Raw genomic sequence first — 21,326 nt, forward strand, 5'->3', positions numbered from 1 at the left:
CCCCCCAGTTCTGTCCAAAATCACGTTTTCTTTTCTTTTTTTTTTTAAAGATTTTATTTATTTACTCATAAAAGATACAGAGAGAGAGAGGCAGAGACACAGGCAGAGGGAGAAGCAGGCTCCCTGCAGGGAACCTGATGCAGGACTCGATCCCAGGACCCCGGGATCCCAACCTGAGCCAAAAGCAGACACTCCACTGCTGAGCCACCCAGGTGGCCCCAAAATAGCTGTTTTCCCATCCACAGTCCTCCAGAGAGCAAATTCTCAATGGAACTGTTTTTCTTTTTTTTAATTCCAGTATAATTAGCATACAGTGTTATATTAATTTCAGTTGCACAATCAATGGAACTATTTTGGCAAAAGGCTGCCTTGTGTTAAAATAAATAAATAAAACAGAGTTGTAGAAAAGTTATAGTGAAAATACGTTTTATCCAAAAGCAATCAAATTAGTACTAACTGTCCCATATTAAAGATAGATTCTTATGAAGATAATACTCATTATGGAAATCCTAAAGTAGAAACTAGAGAGATGTGGCCTGCCGATCTATTTCTCCCATCACGGCACACATTACCATACATCAGAGTTCTCAAAGGCACAGGTGATGTTAGATGTTAAGGAGGACACAACTACATATTACCCCTTTAAAAAAAAAAAAGGTTTGTTTCTTGTTCTGTCCCAGAAGGAAAGATGTAGAACCTGTAGAGTAGCTATTTTTATAGACCATTAACTGTGATTTTTGAAATTTTTGGAACTGTGGAGCCATTTCTTCAAACACGCATTAGAAATCCACTTTATAAAGAAATGCAACTGCTCTGGTTGAGATCAGAAGGAGGATCAGACATAAAGGAAACTTCTCCCAAATCCTCGTCTTGACCAACCCCCTGCCTACTTACTTCCTTAAACATGGGCATTGGGTACAAAACTGGCATTGTTTTATTTCTTTATTTCTTGTTTTATTTCTCAAAAATCAAAATGTGTGAAGCCTAAAAATTTCCAGGCAAAACCACACATTGGAATTTTTTAAAATAAGCAAAAAAATCTCTATGGGTATGTAACAAGATCTGAGCATAAATTTTAGCAGAACTAGCTAAAAACTGTTAGCTTAACCTCTTGTTCTTGCCTCAGACTGTCTACCTCTAGGCTGTCTTTGTTCACTGGATCCAGCAGCCTTTTGTAGAATACCAGCCTCCCTACCCCGGAGTGAAAGAAGGCATAGTTTTCATCTACTCATATACTTTTGTGCCCCTTCAACCAAAATTTTAAAAGACTGGACTGACATGCAAAAGGCTTCTGTCTTCAATTTTACTATTCTAAATAGACTTGATTCCACTCTACAGGATAGAGGGGGGAAAATCGACGTCTATGGTCATTACTGTGATCGAGGTTTTTGCTACAGGTGAACAGATATTGCCATCTACTGTTGAGAAAAAATAAAATGGCTAAGCCAAAACTTTTCAGCCTTACTCTGGTTTTGACAGATCATAAATTTAAAATGGGAAAAAATGGCTTTATGAAAATACTTTCTCCTTGCTTATGCAACTGCTTAGTATTCTGAGGTTGTTTGAAAACTAAAGAGAATAGAAAATAATACAGCACACGAGGAAAATTTCTTCCGTAAAATCAGAAAAATTGCTGTGTATTCTCAGTTTAGATTAGAAGTTGAGAGTGAATCACTGTTTTATCAGTTTCCATTTGATGTACGATTTTAGATACTACCATAAAGATGAGGTATAAGTAAATTGTCCCTTTTTAATTACCTTAACTTCCATTTCAAAATTTAAGATATAATTTATTTTCTTTGTTTTTTTTTTTCATAAAGCCACTAGAAATGCATAAGAGAGAATCAGTTTTGGAGATGCCTGGGTGCCTCAGTCAGTTAAGCATCTGCCTTCAGCTCAGGTCATGATCCTGGGGTCCTGGGATCGAGCCCCACACCAGGCCCCCTGCTCAGTGAGGAGTCTGTTGCTCCTTCTCCCTCCCCCCCCCCATCCTGGTTTGTGTTCTCTCTGTCTTTTTCATAAATAAAATATTTTTAAAAAAGAAAATAATTTTTTAACTTTAGATTTAGCTCTAAATAAATGTTCTTTAGAAAAATAAGGTAGCTAACAGCCTTCTTTAGGCTTCGAATAGTACATACTTAAGTTCAAATTTAGAGAAAACCCCTTTAGGGCAAAAAGCTACTACAAAAGCGATGCATCTGAGTCAGAGAATCCAGCATATTAAAACTCACTTCTAGTAAAGGGAGACAGTGCTCGCTTCGGCAGCACATATACTAGTAAAGGGAGACAGAGCTCTGTGACTCCAGATCCATCATCGTGAAGAATGACCTGTCTTTATTCTGATGGCTGGTGTTGAGCTAGATGACATGATTTGGTGGCCGAAATTCAGTTGGTTTTGCACATAAAAAAGTATTTTCCCCTTTAAGGAATATTTATTTAACTCTGTCAACAGCCAAGCACCACACCACGTCCTGTGTCAGCTATCTCACCATCTAGGGAAGCAGATGTGAGGCGTGACGTGTGGGTGGTGCAGAGCAAGCCCCCAGTGTGAACATCCATGAAAAGAAGACCCCCCAGTCTTGCAGTGTGTTAGTTCAAGTATGAAAACCGATTGGACGCTATGCACCATGTATGGTGTAGACATGTGTGTGTAGATATGTGGCTGTGTGTGTGTGTGTGTGTGTGTGGAGAGAGGAGTTAATGTGTGGTAACTGACTTTGCTACATCAACAATTCTGGTTCACATGGCTTATTTTGCTGGCTTCGTTAAGGTGTTTTCATCATAATTAGCATTACTACAGCATTTACTATTTAAAGGGCCCTCACACACATGTCACAAGTTATTGGCTCATTTAACAAAGGTGGACTGAACACCAGCTACATGCAAGGCTCCCAACAGCATCAGAAATACAGAGCTAAGAATGAAGCCATCTCATCCTTCAAAGAGCTTCACAGCCGAGGTGAGGGGAGAAGGAAGCAACCTCATGGCCGGGCTTATAAAACAATGTTAGAAGCTCCCTGACCGAGGAATGAAGGGGCACTATGTAAAAATGAAAGAGCAGATCTGTTTCTGTTCTGGGGTTGGGAGGGGAGGCAACCTGGCAGGAATCAGGAAAGTGTAGGGGATAGAAAACCAAACAGCACATGAGCCAGCAGAGTGTGCACTTCCTGAGGATTATAGGTCATTGTCAGATGCCACGTGCTTAGCGGGCATCAGCAGGTGAGTCTGGTGAGGGAGCATGATGCACAGTAGTTCCAGGCATATACGCCTAATGTCGTATATGCAGGAAAGATGTAAAATACAGGTTATAGGAGAACAGCTTACCAGCAGAGAAGTAGTAGTGGAGTGTTCATAGTCCCCCCAACTCTTATCCCACAGCTCAGGCTTTTCCCGGATGGTCCACATGCCCCAGGGCCAACATCCCAGTTAGAAGGGAGCTCCACCCCTGTAATACTCCAGGGAGCAGGGAACATCAATGCCCCATGGACGCTCACTGGTCAGAGAAGTGGTTTTGATAGGAAAGGAGAACCTTTGAAGCCCACAGACTGGTATCAGCTTATCCTTCTGGGGCGTTAACTCTGATTTGCCGAGACAGCTATCTACTAATCTACCAAAAATGGGGAGGAGGCGCCTCTAGGACACGCAGATTTATTGCTCCTAAGAAGAGGGGGAGAACAGGAACTGAAGACTTGTTACCAAGCTGAGTTGATTTGAAGCTGTGGGCATCAGGGAGCCACCAACTGTTCTTGGGCAGGGAAGTAAAAGGATCTGACTCATATTTTAAAGAAGTCACCAGCATTGTAATATACAGGCGATGGATATAGGAAGCCAACCAGGGAACTCCCGCAGAAGGTGAGGCTTGGGGTGGGGGTGACACAGGGCAGAGATAGAAAGCTACACGCTGGGGGCCGAATGGCCACCTTCTACACCGCAGTCACAACTCCAAGACTGGCTACGCCTAGGGGCAAGGGAAAGGACAGAGTGTTGTGTGGAGGAGGAAGACATTTCCTTTTTTCTTCCCAGATTCTTCTAACTGGTTTAGGAATTGGTGTGAGCCAGATGGACAGGAGGAAAAAAAAAAAAAACAACCCAACAACAAAGTTTTATTACGTACACGTGGAGGTGCAATAGTGAAACTGAGAACCAAAGGAATGACCAGGGCAGGCAGTGTTCACACATTTTTAGATGAAGAGACAATAAATTTGTGAGAAGTTGACAATAAATGGGGGATTTCATTAGTAAGAATATTCTAAGCAGAATTTAGGTGAAGGGAGTAGATCTTTAAAAAAATAATCAGGTTTGTTTCTACAGCCTTTTCAGCTTTAAAGTCCCTAACTCTGGTGATGAGGGTTATCTTTTTACTTCTCAGTGCAGGGAGGGAATTATTTCTCATATGAGGGATTTATTCCTTCCTTTGGGGGGGAACAGAAGAGGGTCTGAGTGTCCTTGCATCAGCCCTTCCCCAAGGAGTTCCACTCAAAATAATCAGTATGCCATCAAGGTACATTTTGAGGCAGCCTGTCCTGGGCCCCTACACTAATAGTGCCTGGTCTCTGGCTGAGTGATCAGCTAGATTGGGGAAGAGGAGTAGGGAGGAAGATGAGAGACAATAAGGCTATTTTTTAAAGTTCTTATCTTGAAATAATTATCAATTCACAAGAAGTTGCAAATACAGTACAGAGGAGTCCCAAATACCGCTCACCCACCTTCCCCTAATGGGACCGTCTTACGAAGCTAGAGCACAATATCACAACCAGGAGAAGGACGCTGGTACAATGTATGTGTAGAGTTTTGTCATTTTATCCAACGTGACTTAGGTAGCCCACAATACAATTAAGACAAGAAACTATGTCACGAAAATCTCCTCCATGCTACCCCTTTATAAATACAAATACACCGGCCTCCTCTTTCTCCACCATCCCTATTCCAGGCAGCCACTAATCTGTCGTCCACCTCTAAACTTCTGTCAGAGCGTGTCATGCAAATGGAATCATCCAGATCATGTCCTTGGGTGACTGGCTTGTTCCACTCAGCATAATGCCTAGGGTTCATCCTCAGAGTTGTTGGATATACCATTAGTCTGTTCCTTTTATTGAGTAACATTCCGTGGTACAGATGTACCCTGGTTTGTTTGACCATTCACCCACTAAAGGGCATTTCATCTATTTCCAGCTTGGGGCTGAAAATAAAGCTGCTCTGCACACTAATGTACAGGTTGTTGTAAACCCAGAAGCTTTCCTTTCTCTGGGATGGATGTCCAGGAGTGTGATTGCTGGGCCACATGGTAAGTGAATGTTTAGTATTTTTAAAGAAATTAAATAAGGCTTATCTTCCAAGGTAATTATGATTTTATTCCTGTTTTGAAAGTAAGAAATGAAAATCATGATGACTGGCAGCCAAATAGAGTCGGAGACAAATGTACTTGGGCTTGAATCTGGCACCGCCATCCTCCACCGTGATTTTCAGTAAATCAGATAATCCTGCTACACTTCTAAATCTCTTTTTTTTTTTTAATTTTTTATTTATTATTTGTGATAGTCACACAGAGAGAGAGAGGCAGAGACATAGGCAGAGGGAGAAGCAGGCTCCATGCACCGGGAGCCTGACGTGGGAATCGATCTTGGGTCTCCAGGATCGAGCCCTGGGCCAAAGGCAGGAGCTAAACCGCTGCGCCACCCAGGGTTCCCAATCCTGCTACACTTCTATGCCATTTTGTCTCAGGTGTAAATTTCTGTAATTTTTTAAAAGATTTTTATTTATTTATTCATGAGAGACACAGAGAGAGAAGCAGAGACACAGGCAGAGCGAGAAGCAGGCTCCCTGCGGGGAGCCCAATGCCGAGGAGCCTGATGCAGGACTCGATCCCCAGACCTGAGCTGAAGGCAGACACTCAACCGCTGAGCCACTCAGGCGTCCCAATGTCTGTAATCCTTGAACAGTTTCAGAAAAGCACCAGAATGATAATTTCCTGCTTTGCTTGAATACGGAAAGGTAGGATCCTAGAGATGAGATAAAATTATGCAGTTATCAATTAAGGAAAAGAGGAGCTGGGCTACATAAAAGTGAGAATGTAGATGAGATTAAAACAAGCAGAGACTGTGCTGGTTTAGACAATATTTGTCCAAATTCAAATCACCAGCAGAGGCAACAAAAGACAGAGATATACCCAAGTCCAGGTGACCAGAGTTAACCACCAGGAGTTCAACAGAATAGATGAAGCAAGTGGGGGAGATACATTTCTGATTCTAGAATGAACTTTTGCTTTTTATCAGTTTTCTGCTGTGTGCTGCTTCTATGAAGCCCTGTGGCTTTGGTGTTAGTTCTAGTCAGGAAGAGATCAAAGACTCATAAAAGCCAATCTTCGATGAGAATGAAGATTACCTCATGTAAAATTAGTAGAGGCAAATGTATTGAGATGCTTTGGGTTGCAAATCACAGGTAAACCCAGCTGAAGGAGTCTCACACAATAAAGAAATTTATGATCTCATGTAACAAAAAGTCCAGGGGCAGAGGATTCCAGAGCAAGTCAAAAGAGCAATGAGTGCATCAGTGTCACGGAGGACCCCATCCATCCCACATCTCCCTCCACCATCATCCTCACGCTTACCTGGTGTGAGGCAATGTGGATGGGGGGACATGGGGTAAATCACAGGATAAACTCAAGAAATTTCTTTTGGAGTTTAGAATCAGAAAATTTAAAAACTAATACTGATTGGGGCGCCTGGGTGGCTCAATTGGTTAAGGGTCTACCTTCAGCTCAGGTCATGATCCCAGGGTCCTGGGATGAAGCCCCACACCCAGGTTCCTGCTCAGAGAGGAGCCTACTTCTCCCTCCCATCTGCTCTTCCTCCTGCTTGTGCTCTTTCTCTCTCACTCGCTCTCTCTCAAATAAATAGATAAAATATTAATAAAAATAAATAAAAACTAATCCTGGATAATTAAAGGTTTTGATTAGTTGAATTCTAAGTAATTGAAATTCTTTATATCATTCTTTGTATTTTGTACTTTGCCCCAGATTCCTAACATTAGGATCAGGCCACTTTCATGGGTATAGATGAATTTCCTTTATTCTCATTTTCAGGACAGGAAGGGATGACTTAAAATATTTCTTTTAAAGAAAGAAGTTGTATAACTTAAATTTGCATAGTAGTGTATTTTCACATGGCTTGCCTAATCTAATCTTTATAAATCTCTGTGAGTTAGAAGGAGCAGATATTAATAAGTTCATTTTAGACATTTTAGAGATGAGGAAACAGGCTCAAATTTAAATGAATTGCACAGCATCAGTGAGAAACTACATGGCAAAACTGAGATTTAAGCCCAGATAGCCTCTCTCTCAATTCAGTATTCTTTCTACTTTCGGGGACAATTAAGTCTGATTTTCTGGGCCAGATTTCATATGTGAAGCCATAGTCTCCCCATTACCACACTCATAATTGTTGGAACATAACAGTTGGTTTATACGTTAAGAATACACAAGCACCAGGAGTGCCTGGCTGGTTCAGTCAGTAAGCAGAGCATGCAACTCTTGATCTCAGGCATGTGAGTTTGAGCCCCATGTTGGGTGTAGAAATTACTTAAAAATGAAATCTTTAAAAATACTACTACTAATAAAAATAGATGAACATGTTTAAAAAAAATACTCAAGCACTAAGATCAAACTGTGGAAGAGCACCCACAGGAGGAATCCCATCAGACACTCAAGCTAAGGCTAAATTTCAATGCGATGAAAGCATGGCTATCTCTCATCTCCTCCCACCCCACCCACTCAAGATGGCAAAGAAGAACAAGTATCATGGGACATAGTGAGGTTGCAAGTACAGAAGCAGCATCACTTAAGGAAGTATCGTAGATCTTGTTCACCCTCAATTTTATTCGATATAAAATTCAGGTAATAGTAGCTATAGTACAATGTTTTTACACTACTGTACTAAGGTAATTGTTTTCAAATATTCAACAAAGAGTTATTTGAGTGTTAGAAGAATGAAGCATCCTTGCCCATGACCTAGGCTCTAACTTCACATGGAGAGGGGATTGAGAGCTCCCACCCCCTAACCACCTGGTGACTCCCCTAGCAACCAGACCAATCCTTAGGTGCTTTTCAAAAGCTACCTTATCAACCTAAACTCAGGTATGCCTAAAAGGGGTTGGCTCTAGAATATCAAGACATCTTTATCACTCTTACCACTTAGGAAATTCCAAAAGTTTTTAGGAGCTCTGTGCCAGAAAAAGAGAGGAAGACCAGTATGTATTTCTTATTATAAACAACAATATCACACTTCCCCAGCTTACAAAACCAGTCTGACCAGTACACAGGATCACCCTGTGGTCTATTGCACAAACTAGGATTTTTTGAGAATAAAAAGGAACATTATTAATAATTACACTGGAATAGGGGCACCCAGGTATCTCAGTTGGTTAAGTGTCTGACTCTTTTTTTTTTTTTAATTTTTATTTATTTATGATAGTCACAGAGAGAGAGAGAGAGAGAGAGAGAGGCAGAGACACAGGCAGAGGGAGAAGCAGGCTCCATGCACCGGGAGCCCAACGTGGGACTCGATCCCGGGTCTCCAGGATCGTGCCCTGGGCCAAAGGCAGGCGCTAAACCGCTGCGCCACCCACGGATCCCAGTGTCTGACTCTTGATTTTGGTCATGATCTCAGGATAGGGAGATTGAGCTCCGAGTCTGGCTCTGCTCAGTGCAGAGTCCGCTTGAGATTCTCTCTCTGCCCCTCCATCCCACTCTCTCTCTCTCTCTCACTCTGTCACAAATAAAGAAAAATCTTTTTAAAAAATAATTATACTGGAATAATCAGCACAAGCCAGCCCTGTCCTACATACAAACTGGGAACTTATGGCGACTCTATAAATACTCCCACTTAGACTTCTCACTTAACATGAAAACACTGAATCATTGATTTTTCTAAAAACCCTTCATATTATTGAATCCCATCTATATTTATCCCATTTACTCAAGTCAGAAACCTGGGAATCAGGCCCAATTCTCTCATCCACTCTCTCACAACCATTTCACAAAATTTCTCTCATAGATCTACAAAGTATAATCCAAATATATATACTTCTCTCCTCCACCTGCTTCATAGGTCCTCCTCCTCCATCCATTGTACCTTAGCCCGTTACCCTGTGTGTTCCCTTCATTCTCTATAATTACGTATTTGCTAGCTTACTTGTCATTATGTGTCTTCTCTGCTTTACTTCCAGGGATCCTGAGGTTTGATCACCCAGTGCCTGGCATTCCTAGCACATAACATAACAGGTATTCAATAAATGTTTATTGGATGAATGAGTACATGAATAAACAAATAGAAAAAATAATCAAACATCCTGCAGAACACCTTTGGGAAATACCGGTATAAACAGTGTGAAATTAAGAATATAGCTGGGTCTTTGTGCTCTATTAAAAAATCAGCATCTGAATCTCTGAGATACAGTCCAAACAACCAAATAAGCTCAGAGTTAGTCCTGGGAAGAGGTAAAATGAAGACAGGAGTGGAGAAAATGAGAGAGACCTGGTGAATTCCAACCATTCCCTCTGTTGCTCTCCTTTGCTCTCTATGTAACTGTTTTTTTTTTTAATTTATTTATTTATGATAGTAACAGAGGGAGAGAGAGAGAGGCAGAGACACAGGCAGAGAGAGAAGCAGGCTCCATGCACCGAGAGCCCGACGTGGGATTCGATCCTGGGTCTCCAGGATCGCGCCCTGGGCCAAAGGCAGGCGCCAAACCGCTGCGCCACCCAGGGATCCCTATGTAACTGTTTCAATTCCATATCTCGCACTGGCAGAGGAAATTCCATCAATAAACAGGTCAAAATAATCTTTCTGATTAAGGAACACTGTTCCGTCTGGTAGCAAAGGGAGGGCCTGTTAATATGGAAGTCAACTACTCGGAACCATTATCATCAGCGGGCTATTTTTTGCTAGAGTCAGTTGGTCTCAATAAATACCAAAGGAAGGGGATCCCTGGGTTGCTCAGCGGTTTAGCACCTGCCTTTGGCCCAGGACGTGATCCTGGAGTCCCGAGATCGAGTCCGATGTCAGGGTCCCTGCAAGGAGCCTGCTTCTCCCTCCTGTGTGTCCCTGCCTCTCTCTCTCTCTATCATGAATAAATAAATAAAATCTTAATAAATAAATAAATACCAAAGGAAGACTTACTCCATAACAGGAACACCACCTTGGACAGTCATCTAATAACATGCATTAACTCTTTTAAAACATTAACTTTAAGACAAAATGAGACAGATATTCTCACTTCAGTTACAACATCATTCATGTGAATCTCTCTGCCATCAACAACCAGCTGAATAAGATGAGAGCTAGTACTGCGGGAAGGATGGACTGGGAGTGGGAGATGGAGAAAGGCAGGAGAACTGCAAGTTTTCACGGCTGTGTACCGCACACACACACCATTTTTTTCACCTCTAAGAATAAGCATTCGAAGCAAGCCGTGTGCTTCCAAGTTCCTAGCCTTCAGACCTACATCCCAGAATAGCCTAGGGCTGTTGTCCAGATTGCTTCTGCCTCAGAATTACAGCCCCTGTGCCTCTGCTATTGGATCTATTATGTTATTTATATACTTATGAATTATACCATTTTAAAATAATATCTGTATAAGTTAAATTATCTAAATATTAGATATCATCCATAATCACAAACCACATCCATGGCATTTGGTAGTTATAAAACACTTCCATAGGAGAACATTTACTTGCAGATACAGTATCTGAAGGTTGCAAGTCCTGTCTTTAGAAATGGCAATGCCACCTATCCTTGTGTCCAGGGTCTGAGAGTACAAAGTGGGAGAAGCGCAGGGCTAGAAGTCTCTGAGGCAGGCCTCCTGTGCTGGAGAGAACATTTCATTCTAGGACATAAGCCTCCATAACCCCTCTTCTGGGACAGGGCCACAGTAAGATTACTTGGCAAGATAGCAATCATATTGCAGTCATGCCAATCCTTCTGCATCAGTTAAGGTATTTTTGAGTGAAAGCAATAAAAACCTCAACTCCAAATGGCTTAAACAATCAAGGCAAGTTATCAGCTCATGTATTTGGAAATTCCAGAAGTAGAGCAAACTTTTAAGTACAGTCCATCAAGGGCTCCACCCCCAATCCTCTGTGTTCTGCCTTTATGTGTTGACTGTGTCCTCAGACTGGCTTCCCCTCTAATTGCTAATAGCAGCAACACTGACTTACTTCTTCACTCCCATCCAAGGAGAGAGACCCTAATTTCACTCAATTATTAAAGTGAAGTGCTAGATTTGTTCCAATTGGACCATCCCAGAACTGATCACCATGGCAAGGAAGATGGGATTAGAACCATCCAGATATAGACCAGGGTCAATCTATTCCACCTACAATGCATAGCTGCAGCTGAATGCAGGAGGGAACTATCACATAGAAGAGGCACCACCATGTCCATATCCAGGCTCTATATTGATTTCCTTGGTCCCTATGACTTAGAACCACAAACAAAGCTGTCTGAGAAATAGACTCAGCATTTTATTATATTTATTTTTTAAGACTTTATTTATTCATTCATGAGAGACACACAGAGAGAGAGAGAGGCAGAGACACAGGCAGAGGGAGAAGCAGGCCCCATGCAGGGGCCTTAGCCCCTATTAGCCCAACGTGGGACTCAATCCTGAGTCCCCAGGATCACACCCTGGGCCGAAGGCAGCACTAAACTGCTGAGCCACCCGGGCTGCCCCTAGACTCAGCATTTCAAACCCTTCTCTCACTTTTCCCCCCTCGCTCTATGTTCCCCCTCCCTCTCTCTGCCTCCATCCCTCCCTCTCCCTCCACCCCATCTTGTTCTCCCTGTCATCTCTACCTCCTGCTTTGTTAAAACTGATTGACCATGAAAACAAGGTAGGAAATAGAAGACAGGGAATATAGAATGTGTCCTTCATTTTAGTAGAAAGACTCAGAAAGAGTCAATGGCTCGATCTGCACAGCTACCCAAGGCCTGCAGCTATGGCCAGATCCAATGCTCTCTATAAGTAAATGTATATGGTGATCAAGAAAAATTCTATTTGGGGAAATTTTGGAAGACAAAGCAAAATAGATAGATTTCCAAAGACACTATACAAGCCCAGGTGATTCTCCTTGAAACCAAATAGTACCCCTCATGTTAGTCATGCACTCTTAGAAATTAAGTCAAAGAATAATCTAAAAACATGGCAAGCATTGTACATAACAATTATTCACAACATCAGGGGAAAAATTGAAAACAACTTAAATATCCACCCATAGGCAAAGTGTTATGTAGATTTGGGACATCCATTCAATGGGACATTAGGGAACAATATTAACTAATGGATCTGATGTCTCTGTAATATCACACACAAAAAAATGTTTATGGTTTACCACTAAGTGAAAAAAGTAGAATTTGGAAAATAATTATGTAAAATGTACATATCATAAAATGTACATATGATCATGTAAAATATACATGTAAAAAAGATAGGAAAGAACTATACCTAATAATACTTGAGTTTTACTGAAATGTGATCATCTTCTACTTCTCAACTTTTTTGTGATACTGTTACACGAATTTTATAACTGAAAAAAAAGCAAGCATTATTACTTGGCAGATATCTACTTAGCTGCTTGCCTCTATGCTGGCAAAACAGCAATTACAGGGGCGCCTGGCTGGCTCAGTGGGAGGAGCATGTGACTTGATCTGGGGCTGGTGGTGGGGGGATTGTGAGTTTGAGTCCCACTTGGATGTTGAGATTAACTTAAAAAAAGAAAAACAGCAATGACATTTTAGTGGTCTGTCTTCTGTCCCAACAGCATTCATGCACTTATTCAAGAAATAATTATTGAGTATTACCTACTAGGCAGCAGGGATGTATCAATGAGTAAATGATGTGCACATATTCTCATAGCCTAGTGAAGAAGACAGACTATAAACAAATAATTTGTGACAAATGAGGGAAACATGGTATGAAGGTAATGAAATGATGTCATAACAGGAGGGAGAACCTGCTTGAAAAGGTCGGGAGGCTCCCGAAGGAGTAATATCTAAGCTGAGAAGAGAACGAGAAGGTAGACACGAGCTGCAAGTGCCAGGGCAGGCAATTTAAGCAGAGGACCCAAGGTGAGAAAGAGCTTGACAAGTCCTGGGAACTGAAAGCAGGAGGCCTGTGTGGCTAGAGCACAGGGCAAGAGGAGAAGAGGGGTTAAAATGAGGTTGGGGAGGTAAGCAGGGACTAGTTCCTGCAAAACCTTGATAAGAATTCTGGATTTTATTCTGAAGGCAACGTGAAACCATTGATGGCTGGCATAGAGGAGAAACATGGTTCAGTTTGCACTTTAATAAGATCACCCCTTGCATTCTGGAAAACGATTTGGTGGTGAGTAGGGGAAGAGGTAGGAAGCAGAGAAGCTTGTCAGGAGTGTTTGGAACCACCTGCAAAGAGATGAATTAGGCTAAAAGGCTCCAGGGTATGTTCTCAAGATAGACCAGAAGTTATAGTGGGGTGCAGGGAGAATGAGTCAAGGATGGTGCCCAGATTAACTGTTTGAGCAATTGGGTGAACGGTAGTGATACTTATAGAAATGGGGAAATAGAGGAAGAAACAGATTAGGGCGATAAAGTGAAGAATTTCATTAAATTTAAATACTACTGAACTTCCATATACAATCTGCTTATATAATCTTTCTCTTCAGGAAGACCTTTAAAAATGGGGAATATGGGGATCCCTGGGTGGCGCAGCGGTTTAGCGCCTGCCTTTGGCCCAGGGCGCGATCCTGGAGACCCAGGATCGAATCCCACGTCGGGCTCCCGGTGCATGGAGCCTGCTTCTCCCTCTGCCTGTGTCTCTGCCTCTCTCTCTCACTGTGTGCCTATCATAAATAAATAATAAAAAAAAAAAATTTAAAAAAAAAAGGGGAATATGTTTTCACCTTTGAAATCTTAATATCCTGAACAACGCAACATGTTACAGAGTACCTAAATACTTAATACCGTTAAGTATTTGTTAAGCGAACGTCACAGCTTTGCAAATATGTCATTAATTCCAACATAATAGGATTCTAGTTATTGTGAAAAGTCTCATCTTAGACCATTTTCCTTACCAAGGCTGACAAGGAAAAATTGATTGACCATTAATTATCCCTTAACTTAAAAAGAGAAAGAAAAAGTATGAGATTCGTTTTTTTTTTTTTTTTTTTTTTTACTTCTTTGTTTAGTTTTCTGTAGTTAAACTAAAATGGGAATTAAAAGCTTTAATGTGTGTGCTTAAATTCTTGGGCTGGCTACTGACCTACTTTAAGTGATTTTACCTCCCAGTGTTTCAGTTTCTCCATTTGCAAACGGGAGATAATGGTAGTTGCCTTATCTCACAAGGATGTCATGAAAATAAGTCAGATAAATTGCTTTGCCCTCCTTGGAAAGGGGCTCTAGAAAGTAAGCATTATTAGATATGATGATGAATACTCACAACTTCAAAGATATTTTTAAATTGCCCCCCAAGTCTTTGAACATGCTAAGCCTATGAATAGCACCGTGTTAGGTGTTTATACATTTCTGGCAAGCTTTCACCTCTTGTTAAAGCAGTAACTGGTCTTTGAACAAATGTATTTCTCATTCTTTGATAACTATGCTTCCTTGTTTGTACACTTGAAAGATGATTATCATCTGGCATGTGAGGTCAAGTTGAACTCCTTGGTGCCATTACAGTTCAATTGCAGCTTTAATTGAGTTTTTCCTCCAAGGTTGAAAAATAAGTCCTTTGCTTCACTTTAGTAAGCTACTTGCACTCTCAAAAGTGATTGTGAGGTGAATATAACTATAAAATATAACTATTTTCTGCAAATGGTATATAAATGATGTTTTCCATTTTAGCTACAATATCTTCATTCAAAAATTGATATGAAAAATTCAGTATTTTTATTTCTTCATTGTATTTTTTTTCTGATGGATTTTCCTCAAATTGCTTTTAATAGCTATAATTATGCATTTTAACATCTCGAATACAGCTGGTTCCTGACTTACAATGGTTTGATTTGCCTTTTTTTTTTTTTTTTTTGAACTTTAGGAAGGTGCAAAAGCGATATGGATGCTTTCGATAGAAATCATAGTTGAAAGTATGAATTTTGATCTTTTTCCCAGACTGGCTATATGCAGGGGGATGCTCCCTTGAGATGCTGGGCAGGGACAGCAAGATGCAGGTCCCAATCGGCCATGCAGTCCCAAGGGTAAACAACCAATACATTTACAACCATTCTGCACCCACGCATAACAGCCATTCTGTGTTTTCACTTTTAGTACTGTATTCAATAAGTTACATGAGCTATTCAACACTTTATTTTTACATAGGCTTCATGTTAGAGATTTTGCCCAAGTGTAGGTGAGGCAAAGATGATGTTCAGTAGGTTAGGTGTATTAAATGCATTTTTGACTTATAATATCTTCAGTTTACAATGGCTTCATAAGGACATAACCCCATCATAAGTCAAGGAAGATCTCTAGACACAGCCATGGTACACACATAAATATCACCACAGTAAAAACCTACAGGCCTCAAGACAAAATACAGGAGAGTAAACATCATCTAGAACAACATTTCTCATCACAGATGAGCATCAAATTCAAAATTAGTATCATGTTAAAAAACTCACAAGTCATTAGCACTTCCATCCTTATCCACACATCTCTTACCTATGCACCTAACACAAATCTAAACAATTCTTGCTGGAATAGTCAAAACACTCCCAGTAGAGTGCTGTAAAATCATTCCTTGCAAAGTAAGAGAATACGGCCTACCTCTCCTCTCTTAAATAACATCTTTTCAGGTAAGTCTTAATTTACCCACTCAACAGAGGTGGAATCTGAAACTGGGTGACTTATACTAGATCCCTCAGCTAGGTCAGAACACAAGGTCAAAATGCTTGACCACAGGGACACCTTCATTCCCATTTCTTCCTGTTTCCTTTTTCTCTCAAGGAAGAAATGAGAATTTGAGGCAACCCAAATGAAGACACTGTACACTCTGATTACTTTCTAGCAGGAGAGATCTAAACTAGGATGGAGGAAAAGTAGGGAGAAAATGGCCCCAATTCCTCCAGGTGATGTTAGAAGCCTACTCACGGTCCCACCAGGATTTGACGGAAGAGACACCAAGGGACAATGGGCCCATCCCGGAGGCAGAACCCCAGAGAAAATTTCCTAGGCCCTATATATGAAGAAGGAGTAGCACTACTATTTCAGAATATTATTAAAGTTTCATTTTGAAATTTCTGTCACCAGTGATATGTACTCAGTGGCCTGTAAGAGATGCCAACAGCATAACTTCTTGAATGCAATTACCCTGGGCAGGCCTTGAACTGGTAGGATGGCCCAAACTCCCAGACTTCTAGGGGAGGCATAACTGACATCTGGTATTGTTCAGTTTGCCTAGGCCAATGGTCATATATCAGTACCCTATTATGGGCCAGAGTTTACCCCAAAAGGCTTTTTGATTGGCCCACTGTAATGACTTCTGACACCAATAACCCAAGATAGGCCAAGCTTCCCCGGTTAAGAGCACACAGTCCTCCACAAGACTACCCCTTACTTCAGATACCAGCCACAAGTTTGAGGGTCCCAGGCCACCCTCCCTTCTAAGGTGCTGGCGATAAATTTAGGGGTTCCTACTGCCTCCTCAAGTCTGATAATTTGCTAAGATGACTTCCAGAACCCAAGAAAATGCAATATTTATAATTACAGTTTTATTATATAGCAAAAGGATTCAAATCAGGACCAGCAAGAAGGAGACATGATGCATAGAGTGAGGTCTGGCAGGGTCCCAGATGTGAAGCTTCCATTGTTCTCTGCTGTGTCTTCAGGGACTTATCCTCCCAACACATTGCTGTGTGACAAGACAGATTATTACCAACCAGGAAAGTTCATCCAAGTGTCAGTGTGTCCCGTGTTTCTACTAGGGCTTCATTCTCTCAGTATGATGCACTAAAGCATGCATCAATCTCTGCCTACCCACGCCCCCTTCCCAGAAGGCAGGGCTGATAATCCCATGTGCGCTCTTCCTGCCATGACCAACCCCAAAGTGAGTCACTTCATGATATTAGCCACCTCACAAACTGTGAAAGGCCCACTATGAACAAGAAAGGCACTCTACCACTTGGGGAAATTCCAAGGGTATAGAAGCTACGTCCCACAGCTCAGAAACAAAGACCAGCTAAATTATTTAGAAACCCACATGATCTTTAAATTTTATCTCACGTGCACTACCAACATTTAAAAATCTGGGGTCACACAAATCTAAATGTTTGTCCTCCCCTAACATATTGGCAGCTTTAGGCCTCCATTCCCGTAAAGCTGATGCCCTCTTTAAAAGTGAGGCTCCCATCTCCCCGTTTTCTTATTCTTGGTGTGATTCCTTTGTTTCCTTCATGTCCACTGCAAACATTTTTTTTTTAAGATTTTATTTATTTATTCATGAGAGACACAGAGAGAGAGAGGCAGAGACACAGGCTGAGGGAGAAGCAGGCTCCATGCAGGGAGCCCGAAATGGGACTCGATCCCAGCACCCAGGACCCCAGGATCACTCCTTGGGCTGAAAGCTAAACCGCTGAGCCACCCAGGCTGCCCCGCTGCAAACATTTAAATTTGCAAACCCTGGCCTAGGCCTTAGGTATTTGGGGCTGTTTTTACTGCATCTCATATTATTAGCTGCAAGGAATAAATGGGGAAGGAATGACAGTGACTTCATTTCATTCTGTTTCAAACTACTCTTCCTCAACACTTTATAGGAGTCTGGGTGCACGTGTGCACATATGCCTGCCTGTGCCCTGTGTGTGTCTCTTAAGTCTTGAGCCAGACTAATATGAAATTTTTGACCACAGAACCAGGACAAACTGTAAACTTGTGTCATCTTCAGAGTCAACAACCATAGCCAACTCAGGACCTTAGAAAAGAAGCCTCTCACCTTAAAGACCAAGCAAAACCTAGGTTTCTCAATATTTTCAAAGTACAGCTTCTTTCAGGAGCATAAAATTCTCACATCCTCTTTTATTCTTTGAAATTCAACATAATTAACTGAAAATAAATAAGCAGGGCAAATACTGTTATTTTCAAACTTTACATTCCCCTTCTTCCATTACACCCCTTTGTAAATCACTTGCTTAAAGAACATAAAAGGCATGAAACAAGCCCCAAATACAACAGCCATGTGGACACCTGTAGTCTCTCGGAAGCATAGGTGTCACATACCCCTTGAGTTGACCCTCATTATTTCTGGATTTCATATTTGGAATTCATCTCCTCACTAAAATCTGTAACCCCAAAATCAGTACCTGCAATGTTTTTATGGGGTTATCACAGACTCATGCAGTGAAAAATTTGAGTCATTTGATTATAAAGATTCCCAGCTGAGGCCCAAAAGGGTGCTGTTTTACATTCTTGTTCCAAAAGAAGACTGTAAATAACTGCCCTTCTTGTGTTCTATTCAGTGGCACTTTTTTTTTTTTTTTTTTTTTTTGCACTTTTGTGTTTTTAGTTAATGATTTTGCTATTTATACCAACCCCCAAGCACGGTGTTGAAGTACTATCTGGTGTTCCTAAGTACAAGAAGACTGTGATATGACCTACAGAGAAAATATATGTGCTAGATAAGCTTCGTACCGGCATGAGTTATAGTGATGTTCAACAGGAGTTCAGTGTTAATGAATCAGTGATATACATTTAAAAATATACATTAAAAATATTGTATTAAAAATAGTAAGTCAACAATATATTGAATATATTAATACAGTTCTTTAAACAGAAACACACAAAAAAACCAAGATTATGCATTAATGAGTAGATGAAGATGGTGTGACCAGAGGCTCACAGAAACCTGGTTTTGCATTTCCTGAAATAAACGGCTCAGTGTTCACTAATTCAGTGTTTATGATGACTTTATAGAACATAACTACCACAAATGAAAAAGATAAACTGTACTTGTGAAACAGTGAAGCACACATGGGGCTTTCCAGCACAGAATCACATTAAAAGGCACTGTGGGGGGGGGGGGGGGGGGATGGAAACTAAGCTATTTTATTTTAAACCAGAAAATGATGGTGGAATTAATGCTTAGTCATCTTTCCCAGCCAAAACAACGCAGCAAGAAGATGCCACATAGTAAACAGAAAACTGAAGTTGGGAAGCCCTGTTGCCAGTCCTAACTCTGCAAATAATTAACCCAGGCAAGTCATCTAAACCCATTCAAGCATCAGTTTCTTTATCTGCTAGAAGGATTTAAATCTTGCAGCAGTAAGTCACATTTGCCATAATTATTTATTATCTACGAAAGGCTTCCATGTAAATTTTTTTTTTTTTGCTTCCATGTAAATTATCTTATTGGGTGACCTTGATGGTCCCTTCTTACTCCAAAATTATATAACTTAAGGAAGAGAATCATTTTGCCAAAACAGAAAAAAAAATGTCAAAGGCTTTATAATACGAAGAACTTTCCTGTGGAATGTTTACAAGATATTAGCGAGGCAGGACTTCAAATAGAACTAAAAAATAGTCGTGAGTTAATTTTTAAAATTGTATTTATTCAGTTACTATTTAAAAAAAAAAAAAAAAAAGACGAGAGACAAATACTCCCAGTAGGTGGCCATCCTTGCCTCAGGCCCCCTCACCGCCACAAATTTTGTGAAAGTGGAGAAGCAAAAGTACCACTAGATGGAGCAGGAACAAAAGACTTTTTGTTCAAGGAACCCAGGCCATCTTTTCCAAGAGATCTCAAAAAGTTCAACTTCTGAGTAAGGGGAAGAAGCTTAGGGAAACGGAGTTACTTCAAGAATCCAGAAAAATTGGGATGCCCGGGTGGCTCAGCGGTTTAGCGCTTGCCTTGGCCCAGGGCATGGTCCTGGGTTCCTGGGATGGAGACCTGCATCGGGCTCCCTGCATGGGGCCTGTTTCTCCCTCTGCCTGTGTCTCTCTCATGAATAAATAAAATCTAAAAAAAAAAAAAAAAAAAAAAAAAAAAAAAACCAGAAAAATCAGAACTATAACTCCATTTGGTGACCCAACCTGCGTTCTTTCCGCAAAAACCACGGTGACTGGGGAAAATTCCTTTCCTTCTTAGAGAACATTACCAGCGACAGCGAATTCCAGAACTCAACCCCCCCCCCCCCCCACCCCTTAACTGTAATGTAATGAATTGTGTGAACGACACTGAGGGGCCTGTTTTAGGTAATGGGCTTGAGTTGGTGCAGATCCACGCATTTACAGACCCGCCCACGATCCTCGGGACCCTTTCCACTGCCAGGTCAGGTCAGGTCAGGTCTCACCCTGATAATTACCCTTTATCCCGCAAGCCGCTGCCTACTAATCTCTTCCAGCAACTGCCCCCCTCCCCCATACCCGTTTTTAAGGAGGTGAAGACACTGATTTGGGTTGAACTCAATGCATAAACCTGCGGACTAGGTTTTGGGGATGAGAGAAGGGTCTGTAGGTCGTTTCCTTTAACCTAGTGGGCCATCAGCTTTCCCGGTCTTTCCTGCAAGAAAACCAGATCCAAAGGGGGGGGGGGGGTGAGGGGAGGGGAATACATTTCTTTGTAGACCTCCTTTGGGCGTTGTCACCACTTCGACCTTTTTGCATCCGAAGGCAGAGAGGCCAAGCACATTAACAAAAAAAAGAAAAAAAGGCAACCACCCTGAAAGGAACACAACTTTTCACTGTTTTGAGAACACACACCCGTTCTAGTGAACAAATACGAGCTAACGACCTGGCACCCGGCTGAGAAATGGAAATTCTACCTTGGCAAAGGCAAAAAAAAAAAAAAAAAAAACCCGAAAAACCTCAACGAAATCTGCAAGATAAAAGGGGAGGGAGGAGGGAGGCCTGGGCCTGCAGGGCTCCCCCGCGCCCTCCCCCCTCCCCTCCCCCCGGGGTGCAGACCCGCAGGCGCCCCCCGCCCCGGGGAGGGGCCGCCCCGCCGCCCCCCAGCGCCCCCGCAGCGCCCCCCGCGCGGCGCGTGTGCGAGCCCGGTCCCGGGTGCGAGTCCCACAGCTCAGGGAGACGCACCGCGCGCGGGGACCCGCTCCGTTGCTCTCCCTGCGGCCCGAGCCCCGCCCTGCGGCCCCCAGGCGGCCCGCGGCTGACAGAGCCCAACTCTTCGCGACGGCAGTGGGCGCCTCCGGAGAAGCCCCGGGCCGGCCGCGGCCTCCGGGCGGGACGCGGGGGGCCGAGCGGGCGAGCGGCCGCAGGCTCCCGGGAGGGGCGAGCGAGCCAGCGGCTGACATTTTTTGTTGTTGGCTGCAGACCCGGACGGTGGACGGCGGTAGGCCGAGGCTTTTCCGCCCGCTG

At 42.2% G+C, this 21,326-nt stretch overlaps 1 long non-coding RNA gene across 1 annotated transcript; it reads right to left on the bottom strand.

Annotated features, from left to right (window-relative positions):
• Nucleotides 1-5,693: 5,693 nt before the first annotated feature.
• LOC144302679 (uncharacterized) lies at nt 5,694-20,900 on the bottom strand. The gene is made up of 4 exons (XR_013369677.1): nt 20,379-20,900; nt 17,953-18,062; nt 9,189-9,258; nt 5,694-5,999 (listed from the first exon to the last, which is right to left on the bottom strand). It is a non-coding gene; the product is annotated as an uncharacterized LOC144302679 (long non-coding RNA).
• Nucleotides 20,901-21,326: the final 426 nt, after the last annotated feature.

The sequence above is a fragment of the Canis aureus genome, chromosome 31, assembly GCF_053574225.1.
Source record: "Canis aureus isolate CA01 chromosome 31, VMU_Caureus_v.1.0, whole genome shotgun sequence".
Lineage (NCBI taxonomy): Eukaryota > Metazoa > Chordata > Mammalia > Carnivora > Canidae > Canis > Canis aureus.